This window comes from Pleurodeles waltl, chromosome 3_1, assembly GCF_031143425.1.
Source record: "Pleurodeles waltl isolate 20211129_DDA chromosome 3_1, aPleWal1.hap1.20221129, whole genome shotgun sequence".
Classification (NCBI taxonomy): Eukaryota; Metazoa; Chordata; class Amphibia; order Caudata; family Salamandridae; genus Pleurodeles; species Pleurodeles waltl.
This window is the reverse complement of record NC_090440.1, coordinates 1,741,106,578-1,741,124,657: the sequence shown is the minus strand read 5'-3', so window position 1 is coordinate 1,741,124,657 and position 18,080 is coordinate 1,741,106,578. Positions and strand designations below refer to the sequence as shown.

The 18,080-nt window shown below is 43.3% G+C and overlaps 1 long non-coding RNA gene across 1 annotated transcript in view; it reads right to left on the bottom strand.

Moving 5' to 3' along the window:
- Nucleotides 1-11,466, bottom strand: part of LOC138283417 (uncharacterized) — a 116,163-nt gene extending 104,697 nt beyond the window's left edge. Inside the window, exon 1 of the long non-coding RNA XR_011201246.1 lies at nt 11,414-11,466. This is a non-coding gene — a long non-coding RNA (uncharacterized lncRNA). The remainder of the gene's footprint in view (nt 1-11,413) is intronic.
- Nucleotides 11,467-18,080: the final 6,614 nt, after the last annotated feature.

Here is an 18,080-nt window from a genome sequence, read left to right as displayed (position 1 = left end):
CCTCTTCCTGGTGGCGCTAACTACAACAGAGTCAGGATGTACCTGATAGGTGATATAATCAGGGTCAGAGGGTGCAGGTTTATATTTCTTCTCTATTCTAGGTGTTATGATGCGTGCCTTTACTGGTTCGTTAAATCTGATCTGCATGTTTTACCATGCCTGGGAGCACTGGGAGGCATTGGTACCTAGAATGAGTTGAGGATAGAGTGTTGAATAAAATATTCTCTTCTAGTGGCTCTGTATGCATGGTAACACCATGATATGCTGCGCCCTAGCTTTCACCTTGTTACAGACAGTACTATCCTCAGGTGGTTATGGTTTAGAGGGATAGCTGTGTGGATCATTACTTGGAATGGGATCAGGATCATAAAGATACCATGGATCAACATTGTCCTGTTGTGAATCATATGAATGAGTGGGTGAATGCATTGGTGTAGGGCTGGTAGGAGGAGAGGTAGGTAGGTGGGGAGAATGAGGAGGAGAGTGAGGAGAAGACTGAGGAGGTGGTGGTTTCTCCTTCTGCTTTTGTACTTTAGCTGGAGGCTGCATAGTGTCCAATTCCTCCTAAAAAGCTAGCTTCCTCTTTATTTTTAAAGGAAGTGCTGTAAGAATTCTTCCTGTTTCTTTATGGATGTGGATCCTGGATTGCCTTTCATCCATAATTTCTAGAATTGGCTCTACCTCTAATTCTTCTTCAGAGGTGTTGGGGCTTTCTTTAAGTCTTTTTGAAAGTCCATGCTCCTCTGTGTATGTTGGCCTTTTGTGCTCCAAAGCATGCTTTTTCAGGATCGAAAAAGATGAGGACGATGAAGGTCTCGGCTCCGAACTTGCTTTCTTATTTTTGACTGCAAAAATTGATGTCTACTGGAGTCAGAAACTGAGCTTTTTGTCGTCTCTGAGGTTTTCGAAAGGCTTGGCCTTTTTCGGTGCCGAACTGGGAGGTCGGTTACCGACAGTCTTTTTTCAGGCCGAGCCATGGCCTTCCGGCAGTGGCGTACCCAAGGCCTTTTGTTTTTTGTTTTGTGAGGGTGCAGGGGCAGACGTACTCACATGTTGTCCTGCTGTGACTGCTCTGTCTTCCTCTGATTCCTGCTCCGACTCCGAATCTCGAACTGAGACTGCTGTCTGCATCAATTCTTACCTCTTCTACGTTGAGATGTTCCCCACTCTTCGATGCCATTTCGAGCCTTCTTGCTCTTCGGTCTCTAAGAGTCTTTTTCGATCAGAAGGATTGACAGGCCTCACAGTTTTCTTCCCGATGGTCTGGGGGGAAAGGCAGAGGTTGCAAACCAGATGCTGATCTGTGTATGGGTACTTCGCGTGGCACAGAGGACAGAATCGGAATGAAGTCCGTTCCATGAGGCTTTCTACGCGGTCAGCCTGAGTTGGGCACGTGGGCCCCAAAGGGCGTACAAAGTTGTTTTCCTGACGGTACTGCTGTGTCTATGTAAGAAGATAAACCCGATCAATACAATACCGACGAAGAGAGAGTTTTACAAAGTTTTCCGTATCGAAATCTCGGAGCGAGAGGAAACACATCCGAACCCGACGGCGGAAAGAAAACAATCTAACAATGGAGTTGATGCCCATGCGCAATGGAACCAAAGAGGAGGAGTCACTCGACCCCGTGACTCGAAAAGACTTCTTCGAAGAAAAACAACTTGTAACACTCCGAGCCCAATATATATATATATATATATATATATATATTCATATATATATATTCCTCAACCCTATCAAAAATATGGTCTTCATCTAACTTCCAGGTCATGCTTCTCTCCTTTTTAAAATGAGTACAATATTTTATTGGTTAACTTCTATTACAATAATTTTAATCATGTGGACACAGAAGCTACTGTCCTTTTTGAGGATTTTCTTGACTCCTTTACAAATACAAAACGCATTAGTCTGATTTCGGTGGGGGGGACTTCAATATTACTTTGTGTGATCACAGTGGAGATGGGTTTGTAACTTTAGAAACCAGTGGAACCTAGACACCTCCCATTTCAAACACATTCCCTATGGGGAGATCTTGAATACTATTATTCTGAAACATGATCGTGTGTGTGTAAATGATATGGCAGCTTTGAGTGGAAATTTAATCCCAACTTTTACAGGAAGTAAAAAGTGCAGCACTATTGATTTTATTTTATGTCCCCTGAACTCATACAAGTTTATACAGATTTTAAGTTAGTTGCGCATTCATAAGTGACCATAATCCTTTAGCGTTAACTCTGAATTTATATATAATTAAACCCACCAAAAATAAAGGTAATAAGATAACTTATCCCCAAACAAAGAGGGATTAGAATCAAGTGGGATAAACTTAATGCTCAAATAATCTTACAAAATGTACCTACTGTATTACGGTATCTTAACTATAATTTAGATGTATCCACAATCTCGAAAGATTTTAGCATTTTATGCAGAGCTAGCTCAGAAAAATTATCCACTGATAACCCCAAAAAATATAAGCAACCTTGTAGATGGTTTAATTCAGACACAGGCCTTGGAGGACCTTATAGCAGCAGCAAATCGGAATGATAGCCTTTTGGGGAATTTTAAATCACCCTTTTTTTCTAGCAAGAGGTTGCACGACATGAAGCCCAAATTCCAGCAGATCAATGGGTGGCATACTATGAATATATGTTTAAGAAACAGTGTAGTCTAACATCTGATGTAACTGATAAAGCTGATCCCAGTGGCAGGTTGACCTTACCCAGGAATCCACCATAGCCTTTGAGGTAAAAGGCGTCTTAGCAGCACTAGGGAAATGTGGTGGAGGGAAGGCACTGGGTTCATAACGGAGTCCTGCGAAATGGCCATAATTTAGACAATCTTTAAAAAGGAGACTGGGAATTACCATCTTGTTATAGGCCTATGTCTTTAATAGGCTCCAGCTGAAAATCCTGGGAAATGTACTCCTAGCTCGGCTGGAATCTCGGGTCACAGAGCATAATATTTTGTCTAACATACAATATGGTTTTAGACCTGGTATTGGTGCTGTTGATTAGTGCCTAAACTTGTATCTTCTAACAGGTAAATTCATAATGGCGAAGGAACGGTAGCTACACTTGTCATTTATTGATTTATCCTGTGCCTTTGATATTGTGAATCGGTCAACGCTCTGGTCACTGATGGAGAAGAATGGGGTTGAATTGGAAATGCTTATTTTAATCAAATGTTTACACCAATGCTTAAGTCTATTGTGGTAGCTCAGGTGAAACAACTTCTTGCATTATTTCTTTCTGTGGGGTGAGACAGGGTTGCATTCTTGCCCCCTTTTTATTTGCATTATATATGAATGGAATTGCCAAATATTAGGCAGAAGTTGTGTAGGATATCCCCTATATAGATTCCGAACCAATCTCCATTCACCTCTTTGCAGACAATGCTGTCCTCATACACCGCACGGCTAACAGTCTTCAAATATTATTAGATTCTTTTCACTCTTTTATGGGTGATTTGGATTCAAAAGTGAATTACCTTCGTCATGGGGAATGCCACATTGGAAAAAAATGAAAGATTTTAATTATTTGGGGATTATTTTTCGTTTCACTTTTAAATGGAACACACTTTTGAATAAATGAGGTGCAACCCTTTCAAAAACACAGATAGGCTATTTTTAGATTTTCACACAGTTTTGGTAGGAAGCCCATTAAATAAATGCTGACTCTATATAAAACTAAAAGCATTTCTGCCAGGTCCTATGGGGAAAGTCTATGGGGATACCCAAGTCAGTCTGCCTTTCAACAGGCCGAGAATAGTTTCATTTGTAGAGTACTAAATGCTTCCGGTGGGAGCTGCAACCCTCGTATGCCATGTAGAATTAGGATTGGGGTATCTAGAAGATCAGTCGACACTTGCTCCGCTTTTGCTATGGATCAATTCTTGGTTTAATTCCGGAGCGGCGATTAGTTAGGTCTTGTATTATTGATTGTCTCATTTTAGATGGTGTGGCTTACATTCCCCTGAATTACTTATCTGAGACAAAATCTCGAGGCCATAGGTCTCAAGGATTTGTTCAACCACCCTTATCAAATCACCAGTTCATGTAAGGAGGAGGTTAATTCACTCTTTCTAATATATTGTACAGATGTAAGATTAAGGAGGGCCCAGTCCATGGTTTCACTAAAAAGGCATATCGAGATTGCGACTACAAATTGTGTGGAACCGTATATCTCTTTTGAATAGCGAACCCCATATATCATAGTTATCTTAACCTTTTTAGGTGGTCTGATTCACTATAAGGTAGTTTTCACCCAGTGTAATACCTGTAAATATGTTTTACCTCTGTGTAACTGTGACCATGTTTCCACACAAAGCACAAGCCACTTTACATTTGTGTCCTATATATAGAGTTTTTAGGCTGGAGTATTTAATTCCTATTTTATAGAAAACTAATTTAAGAATATATAAAAAACACTTGATCTTTTTACAGAAAATCTCTAGTACAGAAATATGTCTTGCAGTATAAACTTTATTAGGAGGGTTTGTGAATGAAGGAAAAGATATGAATCATTGTCTTTATGATTACATGGTAAAGAGGTATTTTCTCCAAGACTGGTGTAGTGCTGATAGCTGTGACTTATGATTTTGTTTATTATGGTTTTAAAATTTGTATTCATAAAAATTTATCTTGATTTTAGCAAACATATGTTTTACATATTTAATAAGGAAGGAAAATGTATGTATGCATATTTGCATGACTTTTGTGGCCAATAGCCCGAATAAAGTTAATTGACTTGACTTAAAGTAGACGAAAGAAATGGAACATCAGTTAGCTCGAAACCTAGCTGCCTTACCTCTAGACTGGGAGAAGAAAGGAAGATTGTGCATCCGGATGGAAGGTTCTGAAACGGATAATGTGTTTGTGGGAAAAGGTGAATGGTAACACACTTTTGATGTCAGAGGGAACTATAAGTTCCATTTGGATGGGGAGGACGCTGTTAAACCTGGAGTTAATTTTGTTTGTGGAAAACATGCTTATTTTAGATTGCCAAAAGGATGATATGGAACATGTTAGTTGGGGATTGTTTTTCCTAAAACTTACCATGTGGAGCACTTTGACGATCCTCTTTGGACTCAAGTTTCTAGATCTAAGCGAGGTGTGAGTGCAGGAGAAGTGGAAGGAGACTTTTTTGGTGCTTTGATCCTGTCTGTTGGAGTGATTTTGAATTATTTAAAGTTTAGAAGGCTGAAAAATATAGTGGATAAACTAGCCAGTAGTACTACTGGAGTGTTACTGGTCATAGATTCTGAGCTGACTGCGATCAGATCAATGGTTTTACAAAATTTACTTGCCTTAGACATATTGCTCACAAAAGAAGACGGAGTCTGTCGGATGCTTAAGGTCTAACAATGTTGTACCTTAATTCCGCGTAAAAGTAAGGATTTGCAGAGGTATATCCAGAATATTTCAGGGTTGATAAAAGATTTGAAAGAGTTGGAAGCAACTGGTGCATGAGAAGAATGGAAATGGATATTCTGCTATAGATAGAAGGTTCAGAAATTTAGGAAGTGGAATTGTATGGCTTGTGTTGAGACCACTGCTGATTATTTCCATAGTGGTAATAATTCTGTTGATTGGATACAACATTTTCTAAGGAATGAGGATTCAGCAAAGCAGAAAGAAAGCAGAGGTTGAGTTGGAAGAAAGTCAGAGTGAATATTACAATGACATGAAGCGTTTGGAAGAACCCAGACGAAAGCTGTTCAGAATTACTAGGTTTTAGAGTCTCATTCAAGAAGGAAGTGGGTTTTTGATGATGTTACGCGTCAGAGGTAGGATTGAAGGAGCATAAACTGGCTACTCCATTATGCTTCCTAAAAACATGTAACATGTAAGACAAATAGTTAAACATAGTGGACTGAAATAGATCAGTAAAAGTGCACAATGAAAGTTAGTGTTTTATGCAAGCCACATTTAATACTCGTTTGCAAGAATGACAATTTTATAGTATATGTTAGCCTTCATAATTTTTTAAAATCAACAAGGAAGGCATTTAAAACATATTTGAACTAAAGTATATTCATGTTCATTATAGTTGATTGGAGTGAAGGCTGCATTCTTTTTTAACGTTCTAATCTTCAACGTGAAAGCTTGTTTTTCAAAAGCTGCAGGTGCTGACATTAACAAGGAACTCGTTGTGCACGAGAGATCAGAGGGTCTGAAAGAACCGCTACCAGACGAAAGGAGTATCCTGGCACGAATAGCTATAGCTTTTTAGATTTGAGAATGCAGGGGTGTATCAAGGTCGTGTGTCGAAGGCTTCGGACGACTGAAGGGTTAATGATAATTGATTTGCAGCTTTCTTTTTCCAAATGAGGGTTTTTGTTATGATATCATCAAACCTGGGAAAAACTATGAGTTAAGTGGGGTTAGAAGGAGAGCGATTCGGATTCTCTCTGACCCTTGCTTAGAGCGGACCTTCTGCGGTACAGACCTCATGTTTTCTAAGTGGCTTTATTCCACCGCACCTCTCCTGAACAGAATCTTATACTGAAGATGTGTTGGCTAAGCTATCAGAATATTCCTTTAGTATTAGAATACTTTAGGCGCTAGATTCAATGGTTTGGCAAGAGAACTTCATTTTGTTGCTTCAATTCAATATTGTACAACATCTTAATTCTCCATTGGTGGTTTTGTAGATATATACTATGGTTTTGAGATTCACCCATGTAACTTTGGCTTTGAGTCTGCAATAAAGGCCTTTGAAACTTAAATTTGAACTCTGAGGTTTAAAGTGTGACTATTAAGTTGCACTGTGATTGGTTTGAAAAATTTGGTAAAATTACTTCTTCACCCCTTGGGACAGAGAAGAAAAGATTAATCAGACCCCAGATGAAAAGATAGGGTCCCAGGCTCCATCAATGCTTAAGAGAAAGAGGTTTTATATTTTAAGTGCCTAACCATTGTATGTCCTGATACGTTTCATAGTAAAAATAATTTCACAATGAAAAAAATGCCTTTATGAATTAGGCATCAAGAGTTTCTATACCTACTCTACTGCAACTAATCGTAGTGTAAGTTGTCGGGTCCTTTCACGTTTTAGGTGGGAACATGACATTTGTTGAAAAAGGTGTTTGCATAAGGTTTATTATCTCCTCTTCATTTCCTTGTCCCAGTTGTTACATCATCATCAGTGTTCACATCCTAGAGACAGGCAGTCGGGGATGGACTGACAGTGCCCTACAGGGTGGTCTGACAGGCCAGTGTGTGGACTAATTTTCTGGCTGTTTGCAGGCCTGCTTATGGTTTGCTGTGCTGGTTTTATTGTTGTTTAGATTCATATTAAAACATACATCACCTGCAGCAAACTCAAATCCACGCCGTCTTCCATACTTTGCAAAAAACCTATACAGTGTGTCTTTACAAGCTCAAAACTGCCTCCATTTTCAAACATGGGCACCTATTTTTGCTATCTATTTAACTAGTGGGGCCACATTTATTTTGATGCCTGGGCCTATTGTCAGTCCCAGTTGGACCCATTAGGCAGTCAACTGCCTAAGTAAAAGAAACAAAGTTTAAATTCTTCCTCGTCGAGGAGTACCTATAAAGGACAACCTCTTACCAAAATATTTCCCTTTTTTTTTGTCAGTCCTTGGTAGGAGGCAGTCACCAGCTGCTTCTTGTCTATAGCCTCCTGCTTAAGTTTTGGGGCTTGTTTGTGCCTTTTTTCCTTGTTGCTTGCAGTTTGTTTCTGTTGTTCACTGTGTCGCTGCATTTGCTAGCTTCCTGGGCCACTGCTGGGCTTATGGTCCTGGTTCTGCCAGCAACGTGTTTTGCTGCACACACACCTCATTCTACTGGGTTTGACTGGGGCCGATTTGATCTGGTACAGGAGTCTCACATGGGCTGTTCCAGCTCACAACAGGATTGGGCTATGATTATTTTCCTTGATGTCAAAGTGGGACTTCAGTCAGTTTGCGTGGGTTGTCACCTCAGGTTGGGCCTTTACCAGTGTGCCACCTGCAGGGCTTGGGGCAAACATTCTCTGTGTTAGGTGATGGATGCTCCTTCGCAGATAGATATTGGCCAAATGCTTTGGGGCTGGTGGGTTGGAGGTAATGGGAGGGTAATAAAAGTTGACCAAACATCAGGATGGCACAAGTATGCAAAACAAATAGGTATATAAAATAAGATTATGGGAAACTGTTAGATTACGAAAAAGAAGTATGAAAAAGGGGACGAGTATTGAGTTGTCTCCCTGTAAGGGGGAGATGAAGGGGGACAATCACCTTAATCCATGAGGGGAAAAAAAGATGAATTAAAGTGAAGCTATGTATCAGACGTTAATAAAAGCAATTAAAAAATAATTACTACAAAATGTATCTTTAAGCAATAATGTTCCTTAAAATGACACATGGAGTCCAGGCTGCATTGTGGACGAAACCTGTGCTGCGCCATGCTGGTCTTTGGACTTGAGGGACGTTGCCTCATTTCACAATGCTGGTGCCTCTTGTTTTGACCAGAGTGTGGCCCAGCTTTCCTGATGGGCTTTTTAGCTGGGCCTTCTCTAGATCCCTATTGGGCCTGCAGCTAGTGTTTAGGTTAGTTATCCTTGACAATGCTGTGGACCTTTCATGTTAGATATGGATACCTCCTGAGATGGGAGGCTGGTTGTAGGCCCTCTCTCCTGGATACTCTTTACTGGGCTTGGAACTGAAGAGTCACTGCTCTAAATGTGGCTCTAGAGCACCTTTGCTACAGGTCAGGTGACTGCTGTTCTTTATTTCTTGTTGAGAGTAGGCTTTGGCCATCACCTGTGCTCCCTGATGGCTTGTGGGGTAGTATCATGTCTCCATGTTTCGTGGCATCTTGTTTAGTTTTGATGCATCATTGCCTCTCTGCTGGGCTTGAAGGGGTTGTGTAGTAATAGTTCAAATGTTTGCCTTACTTTTCCCTTATTTCATGCTGGTCTTGGTCCCCAAGGTGTGCCTACTCTGTGGTGCTAGAGGATGCAGGAAAGGTAACCCCCATGCGCCCCCACAATTTTCGTGGAGGTCAGGCTTTTTTCCTTGAGCTTTGAGTTACCTTTGGGATGGTGAGATGTGTTATTTGTCTTCCTGGACCACGTCTCCTTGTCTCAGTGCTGAGCTTGGTGAGAGTTGGGTTGTGCTACTTAGGGCCTTATTATGAGTGTAGCGGTCTACAGACTGCCACATTACAAGCCTGGCAGTCGAAACTGCCAGGGACCCATCAGCTATGCCAGGATCTTGGATCCCGGAGGTCTGGAGGATGGTGGTGGTCCTAATCTGCCAGGGAAGCGCTGCCCTGGGGATTATGACCCCCTGCTCCACCAGCAGTAGCACAGCCATGAAAAGGCTGGTGAGAACGGGTGCAGGGGCCCTCCTAACCAGCACTGTTGCAATGTTCAGGGTCTGCTTTGCAGACCGTGAACATTGTGAGAGTGCTGGTGCACACTGAAGGTGACAGCATTGACGCCGGCTCGATTACGAGCCAGAGACTATGTGTAGCGTCTTCCCACTAGGTTGGTGGGCGGAAACTTAGGTTTCGCCTGCCGACCTAGCAGGAAACCCATAATAGCTCTGGCAGGGAGGTTGATGCACAGGCAGCAGCCACCCCATTGTGAGTTTAGCGGACGGAGTTTTCTGCCCGCCAAACTCATAATGGGGCCCTTAGTCTACCATTTGCTGGCACCTGGCTGGAATTGGGACTGGGGTTATGGTAGCACTCCTTGACTGGGTGCAGGCAAGACACCTTCACTTCCTAATGGGCTTGGGCTTTGTGTGCCGATTGCCATGTTGTTGTTTCTGTACATTTTGTCTATTAGGCTTGTCCTTAACTACTCTATTGGTATTGCTGGGTGACCAGGTGCTTGTTGGATGTTTTCTGTTTGCTCCCTATTTGGCTCAAGGTCTATTTTGCTTAGACACACGCCATATTTATGCTCATGAAGTTTAATGCCTTTGTGTCTCCTTTTTCTTGGGTGGACATTGGTGTCTGCTGTGGCTAGGAATGTGTAATGGTGCACACTAGTGCAGGAGTTGACTTTTTATTGAGGTTTTCACTCAATTTTTGTTGGATTTCTAAGCTGCATCCCTGTTCTTTCCACTCAGGGTTGATTCCCAACTATTTGCTGCTACGACATGCTGGTTCAGCCTTCTTGCTTTGGTTCTATCCCATTTGACTCTATTTTTGAACTTTGGGTTTTAGAGGTGCTATGTCTTGCTCCTTTAGTTTGGGCTGCTGGGAAAGGGAAGTTTTATTTGGGTGTCCTTGTGCTTACTTGGTCACCTGTTTGTTTTTTGTGATCCCTATTTGACTCTGGGATTTTAGCTACTAGCCTGTTTTCTTCAGTAAATCTTCTTGCCCTTCACCTTAGTTTTGTGTTGGCTGCTGTAGATGGGGAGGTTGTGATGTTTCCACAGTTGTCTGACTCTTCCAAAGGGATTGCTTCTCTCAGTAAGTTGACCTTACCTTCTTTTGCTTATGTCATGTGGGCTGGTGACATTTTATGTTCGAACTGGACATTCACCAAGGCTTCCCCTAGACATTCCACCCTTTCTGGTTTGACACATTAGCATCCCAATTTGCTATTTTGTTGTGGGTTCTGGTGGAGGGCTACCCTGTGCTCCTTGCTGGCCTGGTGCTTGGTCTACCTTAGCTGTACAGTGCCTACTGTTGCAAATGACATAGCCAAATTGCCATGGGCACCAATGAAGAAAATGAAATGCCCTCCGTCTCATTGTTTAGTAGTGAAAGCCAACCTTAATTTTAGTCTAGTGGGCCCATAACACTCCTGGTCCCCTGTGCCACTGCACCTACTGCACTGTTGATAGCTACATTCTGCCTAACTAATACCTAAACGTCATCACATTCTGTAGGGCTGCTTTGGTAGTTGTCTCATGAGTATTTGATGTAATTAGTCCTTTAGAGGCACCCATAAATGGTTTTGTTGGCCCCGTAGGCAGCAGAGTATCACTCGCCACAGTGTAGACTCACCTCATGATGATGTATGAATTGGGAAGAGGAACAGTATATAGGCTGCATATTCACATGATTATCTCCCCGAGAGAAAGAACATGCTTTTAACACATTTTGGAAATTATCGTCCTAGTTTGATTGCACATCTGAGTTTTAAGTGAAACATACCTTTGTGGTACCAATCGCTACAAAGTCTTGAAACAGGAAAGCTGAACATACATCATATGACTTATTACGTTGTGAAAACAAACAGGAAACACCAGAGGATTTTAGCTTGGGAAGCAACAAACAGTGAAAAGAAGTGCTGGCACTCAACTAAGACAATCCAAAGCAAACACAACTAAACTAAAGGGATAGTTTAAACGTGAAGCAGACATTAAATACTATCCAGCCATAGTTTTAATGTCAAATTACATTATGGATCAAAGGACTCACATAGAACACACAGTGCCTCAGTCTCACCCTAAAAAGTTGGTTCTGCTGAAGTCCTGAGGCTCTGCTGCTGCATTCATTTCGGTTTGTCCCGACTCCTCCTCTCTGTGTGAGGAATTAAATGTACAGTGCCGTACCATTAGTGCTTTGAAGAAAGTCAACAATATGTAGCATTTTAAACTCCGAACTAAACTAGCATCAAACACAAACATGTAAAAATGAAAGCAAAAAAGACAAAGCACTAAAAATAAATATAGCCAAAATTAAAATCACACTGGAAGGGAAGGAAGGTGCTGAAAGTACTACAAACCACCACCAGTCAATAACTGATAAATGATCTTGTTTACGTTCTACCAATCCCACAGTCTCAAAGCATGCTGATGCTCGATTAGCAAGACAAACATTTTTTCTTTTTTGGAAAAAAAAATGTTGATGCTTTTCCTTTGAAACTATAAAAACATGGAAGATGGCAGAAGAGCATTCAAAGGAGTGACAGTAAATTCAGGCAAAGTACTAAGATGGTCACACTGAGCCTTAGGGCTAAAACTGCCACGAGAAAGCCTAGAACACAATTTAATCAAGGGATGTCATAAAATAATGAAGGTCACTATATGATTGCAAAGAACAAATTAAATAGGGTGCGAAAATATGCATATATTGGTCTTGAAAATATGTTTCATTTTTATTTGAAGTCATAGAAAACCACAGCACTGGTTACAAACACTTAAAACAGAATGAGCAGAAAACATTGTTCGATAGCAGTAAAGTGTCATCAACTATTTCTCAAAGCTTCTTAATTATTATTAAATGCTGTTAATTTTTTTTTTTGCTTTTGAACATCTAGATTAGCCAGTCATTTTGTGGGCACAGTGATAGAATATCAATATACTGCTCTTCTCTAACTGCAAGGCTAGGCTGCAACCTCTTCTGACTAGCAACATACACATTTTACCAATAGGCTTGCAATATCTGCACTACATACTTGTTTGGGTGTACTTTATTTTTCATACTAGATAATGATATATAACTACCAAAAACATCAAAGATAGCTAGTGTGTAAAAATGTAGTATGACCACAACAAATTATTGGATGATCTACGGATGTATGTGATGGAGTCTGATGGCAATAATGGTTAATTTCAATATCATAGTGCCATTAGGCACAATTCACAATGCACAATTCCACTCATATGATCAGATCATCCGGCTATTCCATTTTCGGTCTTCTATTCAACACCTACTGGGTTTCATCCCCAGGCCCAGCCTGTGCAAGATAACCAGTCAGCGAAAGTGACAACTTCCAGTTTCACTCAAGCTTTAATGGATAGCAGACTTAGTTTAGATGGGTGTGTGGAAGATAATCTCCTTCTAGAAACTGGATTGTTGGTGCGTTAGATCAAATTTCCCCTGTATCTCAATGGTCTTTTCTGCTGAATGGTTTAATGAAGAACTCATTGGGTTGAAAAAGTTTATTAATTGGCTGGAAAGCTTATGGAGGTGGGCATATGATCCAGACAGTAAAACTATATGGTGGCACTCAAGCAATATCAGCAACATATTAAGCAGGTTTGTCGACACTATTATTCCAATAAACTTCAATCAGCACAGAAGTCTTCACAAGAAGTGTTTGCCACTGTAAATCGCTCACTTCTTTGTCCAGAATGTCAGCATCTACCATACCTTCAGAGGAGGGCCGTAACACCCTCGCTCAGAGTTTTTTGGACAAATTGGCAAGGATTTATGACTCCCAGTAGAGGTTTGAGAATCTGCCTGCCCATCCCACAGCACAGAGGCAGCCCTGCTGTTAGCCTCAGAATCCATTCATCAAATTCTGGTTGCATGAGACAGTCACTCTCTTGATCTCAGTGCGGCATTCAACACCATATCACACAATTCGCTTATTGAGTGCCTATGGAGATGCGGTGTTGGTCACACAGTCTTATGCTGGGTAGCATCCTTTCTTCAGGGACGCACATTACAGGTGTGTCAAAAATCATTCTATTTGAGGGTGTTCAATCTACAGGAAGGAGTTCCTCACGGTTCCTCCATGTGTGCTACATTATTTCAACTATACATGCTTTCCCTGCCCCAGATTATGTAACACAATGTGTTTACAGTAATCACCTATGCGGATGATACTTGTAGGAGGTTGCTGGGTGGATGGAGCACAATTCTCTAAAACTGAACGCAGGGAAGGCAGAGATCCTGATCATGGGCAAACAACCCAACATTTGGGTGACCTCTTGATGGTCCCAAACCCTTTGCCTGTTAACTGGTCCTCAGCCCAAGTTGAAAAACCTGGGCATATAGTTTGATCAGAAACTGTCCCTTGACAGCCAAATCATAGCTTTGGTTTGGAAATGCTTTGGAGTCCTTAAAACCTTGAAAAAGATCCTGATGTGCTCCCGGAAACTGCAAGGAAAACTGTGATCCAGGCCTTAATTATTTCGAGGCTGTACTACTGCAACTTGCTGTATCTAAGGGAATCACAGTCTTGTATGATGCGTCTTTCAATGAGTGCAGAATGCAGCAGCTCACTTACTGGTTAATCTTTGAAATCGTGTCTCCCTGGGATCCTCACTTGCCAAGTAATAATGGCTCCCGGTGAATAGGAGGATCTTATTTAAGGAATTATGCTAATGTTATAAAGTTCTGTCAAACAGTGGCCCTCTGTATATGCAGCGTTTCAAAACTCTGGAACTTGTTGCCTGTGTCTGTTCAACAGGCCCCTTCAGAACTCCTTTTCAGAAAGAGATTGAAGACTTACTTGTTTAGACAGTACTGATTTTCTGAGGTAGTGAGTGTTTGGCATATAGGAGCCTGAAGTTTAACTGTGGGACACCTAGTTTAGAGGAAGCTATGCGCTCCAGATGTTCTATTATTATTATTGCTTTTGTTATTATTATTATTATTATTATTATTATTATATCAAACCTTTATTTGTATTCATCTATTTTCTTCATCTTTGCAGCACAAGAAGATGAAGACAGCCAATCAGAAGTCTGACCCCTTGGGCCGGTCACAACCCCCCAGCCACTCCGCAGCCTTCCCGCCTTCTAACCACATTCTCTTCAGCATGTCTTCCCACCCAAGCCCCTCCCACACCCCAGGAAATAAAATGTAGGCCGCCGTGCGGCCGCACCACTTGTGCATCAAAGCAAGTCCATCTGTGCCCGTCCCTACCTGGACAGCCCAAGAATCCCTTGTGATTCCTCTGCTACACCACCAAGGAGCTTCAGGTCCTGAACATTGGACCCCACAACAACAGCTGCTTCACGGCCTCCCCATGATCGCCTAAAGGACCTTTCAGCTGACAGCACTGCCACTTTACCTGCAAATGGGACCCACTGACCTACACTGATGCCCGCACTGCACCCTCAAAGAGGACTACGACCAGCCCAAAACATCTCCAGTGCATCCTGCTCAACACCTGCTCCCTATGCAAGCAAGCCAAGAAAATCTGGTACACCATCACCATCTACGACCTGGACATTGCTTTCATCCCCGAAACATGACTTACCCACTTCCTCAAACCCCAACATCCCCACCGCCACCCCTGCTGGCTACAAGATGATATACAGAGACCGCATTAACAAGCATGGCGGTGGCATCGCCATCATATTCATGGAATCCATCCAATTCACCATCACCAACGACAACGATAAGGCCTTCATGGAACACCTCAACTTCTGACTCCAGACCGATGCCAGCACCACAATATGAGGCACCCTAATGTACAGACCCCTGTGACCACGCCCTGCCTTCTGAGATGCCATCATTAACCTCATTGCCACCTCACCAGACTCCCTTTACTTCCTCCTGCTCGACAATCTCCATTTCCACCTCAACAACCCCAACTCCACCTCCACCTCCCTTCTGGAGAACCACATAGACCTTCCCCAGCTGGTTACCAAACCCACGCACAAAGCAGGGCACACAATGGGGGCCATCTTCACGTCCAGCAAGGGAAACAAAATCACCCACATCATGGAACTCACCTGGACTTGCCATGACATTGTCCATTTCACCATCTCCAGTGCCCAGACCATCTCCAAGCACCCCCACTGAAGCTGGGGCAAGGCAAGTGATGCCCTATGAACACAGACTCTAGGCAACTCACAACCCGAGCCCACTGCAGACCTCAACCAGGTAATTCGGGACTTCACCACCTGGATCACCAAATGAGCTGACAGAGTGGTCCAACTGAAACCAGCTAAAATCAACACCTCCAAGCAAGCAAGATGGTACACACAAGAGCTCAGTGGCCAAAAGCAACTGCCAATGACCCAAAAATCCAAGGCGCATAACCAAAGACCCCTCCGACAGAGCAGCGCACAAGGCGGCCCTCTACAACTACCACTGTCACATCAAGGCAGCCAAGAAAGCAGCTATCACCACCCGCATTGACACCAAAGCCAACCACAGTAAAGAACTCTTCAAAACCATCAAGGAATTCTCCAACTCGACAGCCACAGAAACCACCACCCACCCATCTCAGGAACTCTGCAACACCCTCTCAACTACTTCCACAGCACGATCACCACTATCTACAACAATTTGACCCCCCTCACTAACCGACCACTTCCAATCTTGACCACCTCCCACAATCGGATATCACCAGAACCAGGATAACCACCCTGTCTCCAATTACCACGCAGTCTACTGCAACCATCATGACTCAGGGACAACCACCGAACCCCTGCCCCCACGTCTCTTCAACCTCGGAATCAAAACCAAAAGCACAGAACTAACCAGTATCCTCAACATCTTCATTTCATTGGCAACCTCCCAGGACAGATGGAAGCATGCAGAGGTCAGACTCCTTGTAAGGAAACACTCCGCCGACTCCAGTGACCTAAAAAATTATAGAGAGATATCCCTGCTCCCCTCTCCTGTCAAAGTACTCGAGTAAGCCTTCAATCAACAGCTCCACAAACACCTAGAACAAAGCCATCTTCTCTAGACCTCACAACCTGGATTCCCAGTCAACCACAGCAATGACACTGCACTGATCGCCGCCACAGATGACATCAGGATCTTTCTCAACCAAGAGGCAACGTCACTCAGGGAAACCAAGACCACCTGCCCTGGAATCTGGAGCACCAGTACCTGCCTGCTCGCCAAGACCAGTGTGCCCGTGAGGGAGAGGAGCGTGTTGGAGGGAGCAAGATACAGATTGAAGCCCAGGCATGAGAGCCCCCTGAGCAAGGTGTAAAGAGCAGTGCTGTACTAATCCGGGCATCTTCCCATGTGCAGTTTTGCGAGTATGGCGACCCCATATGCCAGGAAGTGCCATAGTGCACCAAGGATAAGTGCTGCACTGATCGGGCTGTCACCCATGTGGAGTATTGTGAGTTTGACATCCATGTATGCCAGGTGGTTCCACCATGCATTGAGGTCTAGTGCTACACTGACAAGACCATTGCTTGGGTGCAGCATGGTGAGTCTGGTAACCCTGTAAGCCAGAAGGGTCCACCGTGCACCAAGGTCAAGTGCTGCTGTGATGAGAGTCTCACAAAAAAAAAAAAAAAAGACTGCTCAGTTTTGGGCGGCAGCACCCCCGATTATGAGGAACTGAGTCAAGTCCCAAACCATGTTGCAGCTGTTGGCCTAACCCTTTGGGACAGGTAGCAGCACCTCATAGATCCTGTAGGTAGAAGTGGTTTAACCCCTCTGGGAAGTTCTGGTAGAAACAGATCGTGCCCTGTTCTCTCAGTTACACCGTGTGCCTGGGAACTGTCCAGGCCGCATTGATCAGGCCGTAGTTTGTGTGTAGAATATTTGCAGTGACGCCATATCCCAGGAGGGCCTGCGGGAGAGGCATCCTGAGGCCAGCGAGACCCAATAAGGGATGTTCATTGGAGTGACCCCGTATGCCAGGAGGGGTCACGTGAAGCGCTGAGGCCAGAGGTTCGGGCCATTGCCCGTGACGCGCAAGTGGTGCTATGACCAAGACGTGGGGAGATTCATGCCCAAGGATGTCCAAGGACAGAAAAGACGTCATCAGAGCCCCGCCAGAGCAAGGAGACTACAAAAGAGAGAAACGACTTACCACGTGTGGCTGGAGCCATGCAACTCCGATCTCCAGGACACTGGTGAGCGCAGCTAAACATGGAGCCAACACCTGCCAGGAGCTGTGTGTGTGTGTGAACACGAGCAGCCCAACTTTGGTGATCTGGGCAAGGACCACACTGCACTGCTGACAGATGTCATGCCACCAGGTAAGCTGGGAACTTGGTCTACGGAGCCCTGGGGGATATATCTCATTTAGTTTTTAGAACCCTACTTGACACTAAGTTACTACATCTTATTGACTGAGTCTTAGAGCGGGATACCCTGTGGGATAAGCCTAGTAGTTTCCATTCCCTGGATGTTGCTGCATGTGAATGGGTAATAACAGAACACTTGCTACAGAGGCGTTAGTAGCTCGGATAGTGGCCTGACAACTAGTGTGTCCACCTCAAGGGGGACCAGTGTTATTGCTTTTTGAGTGATCTTTGCCTTTGCATGTGTGGAATTAGAATTAAAATTCTTCTTTTATACAAAATAATGAAATACAAAATAAGTATTTGATGAGATGTTGATTTATTGTGTCTGCTGCTTTAACATTGAGTTATGAGTCGTGCTCACTGATCTGTATCTACAGTTCCCACCGAGGGAGCCTTGACTGTTCGAGCGACGCTACCTAACGGACAGT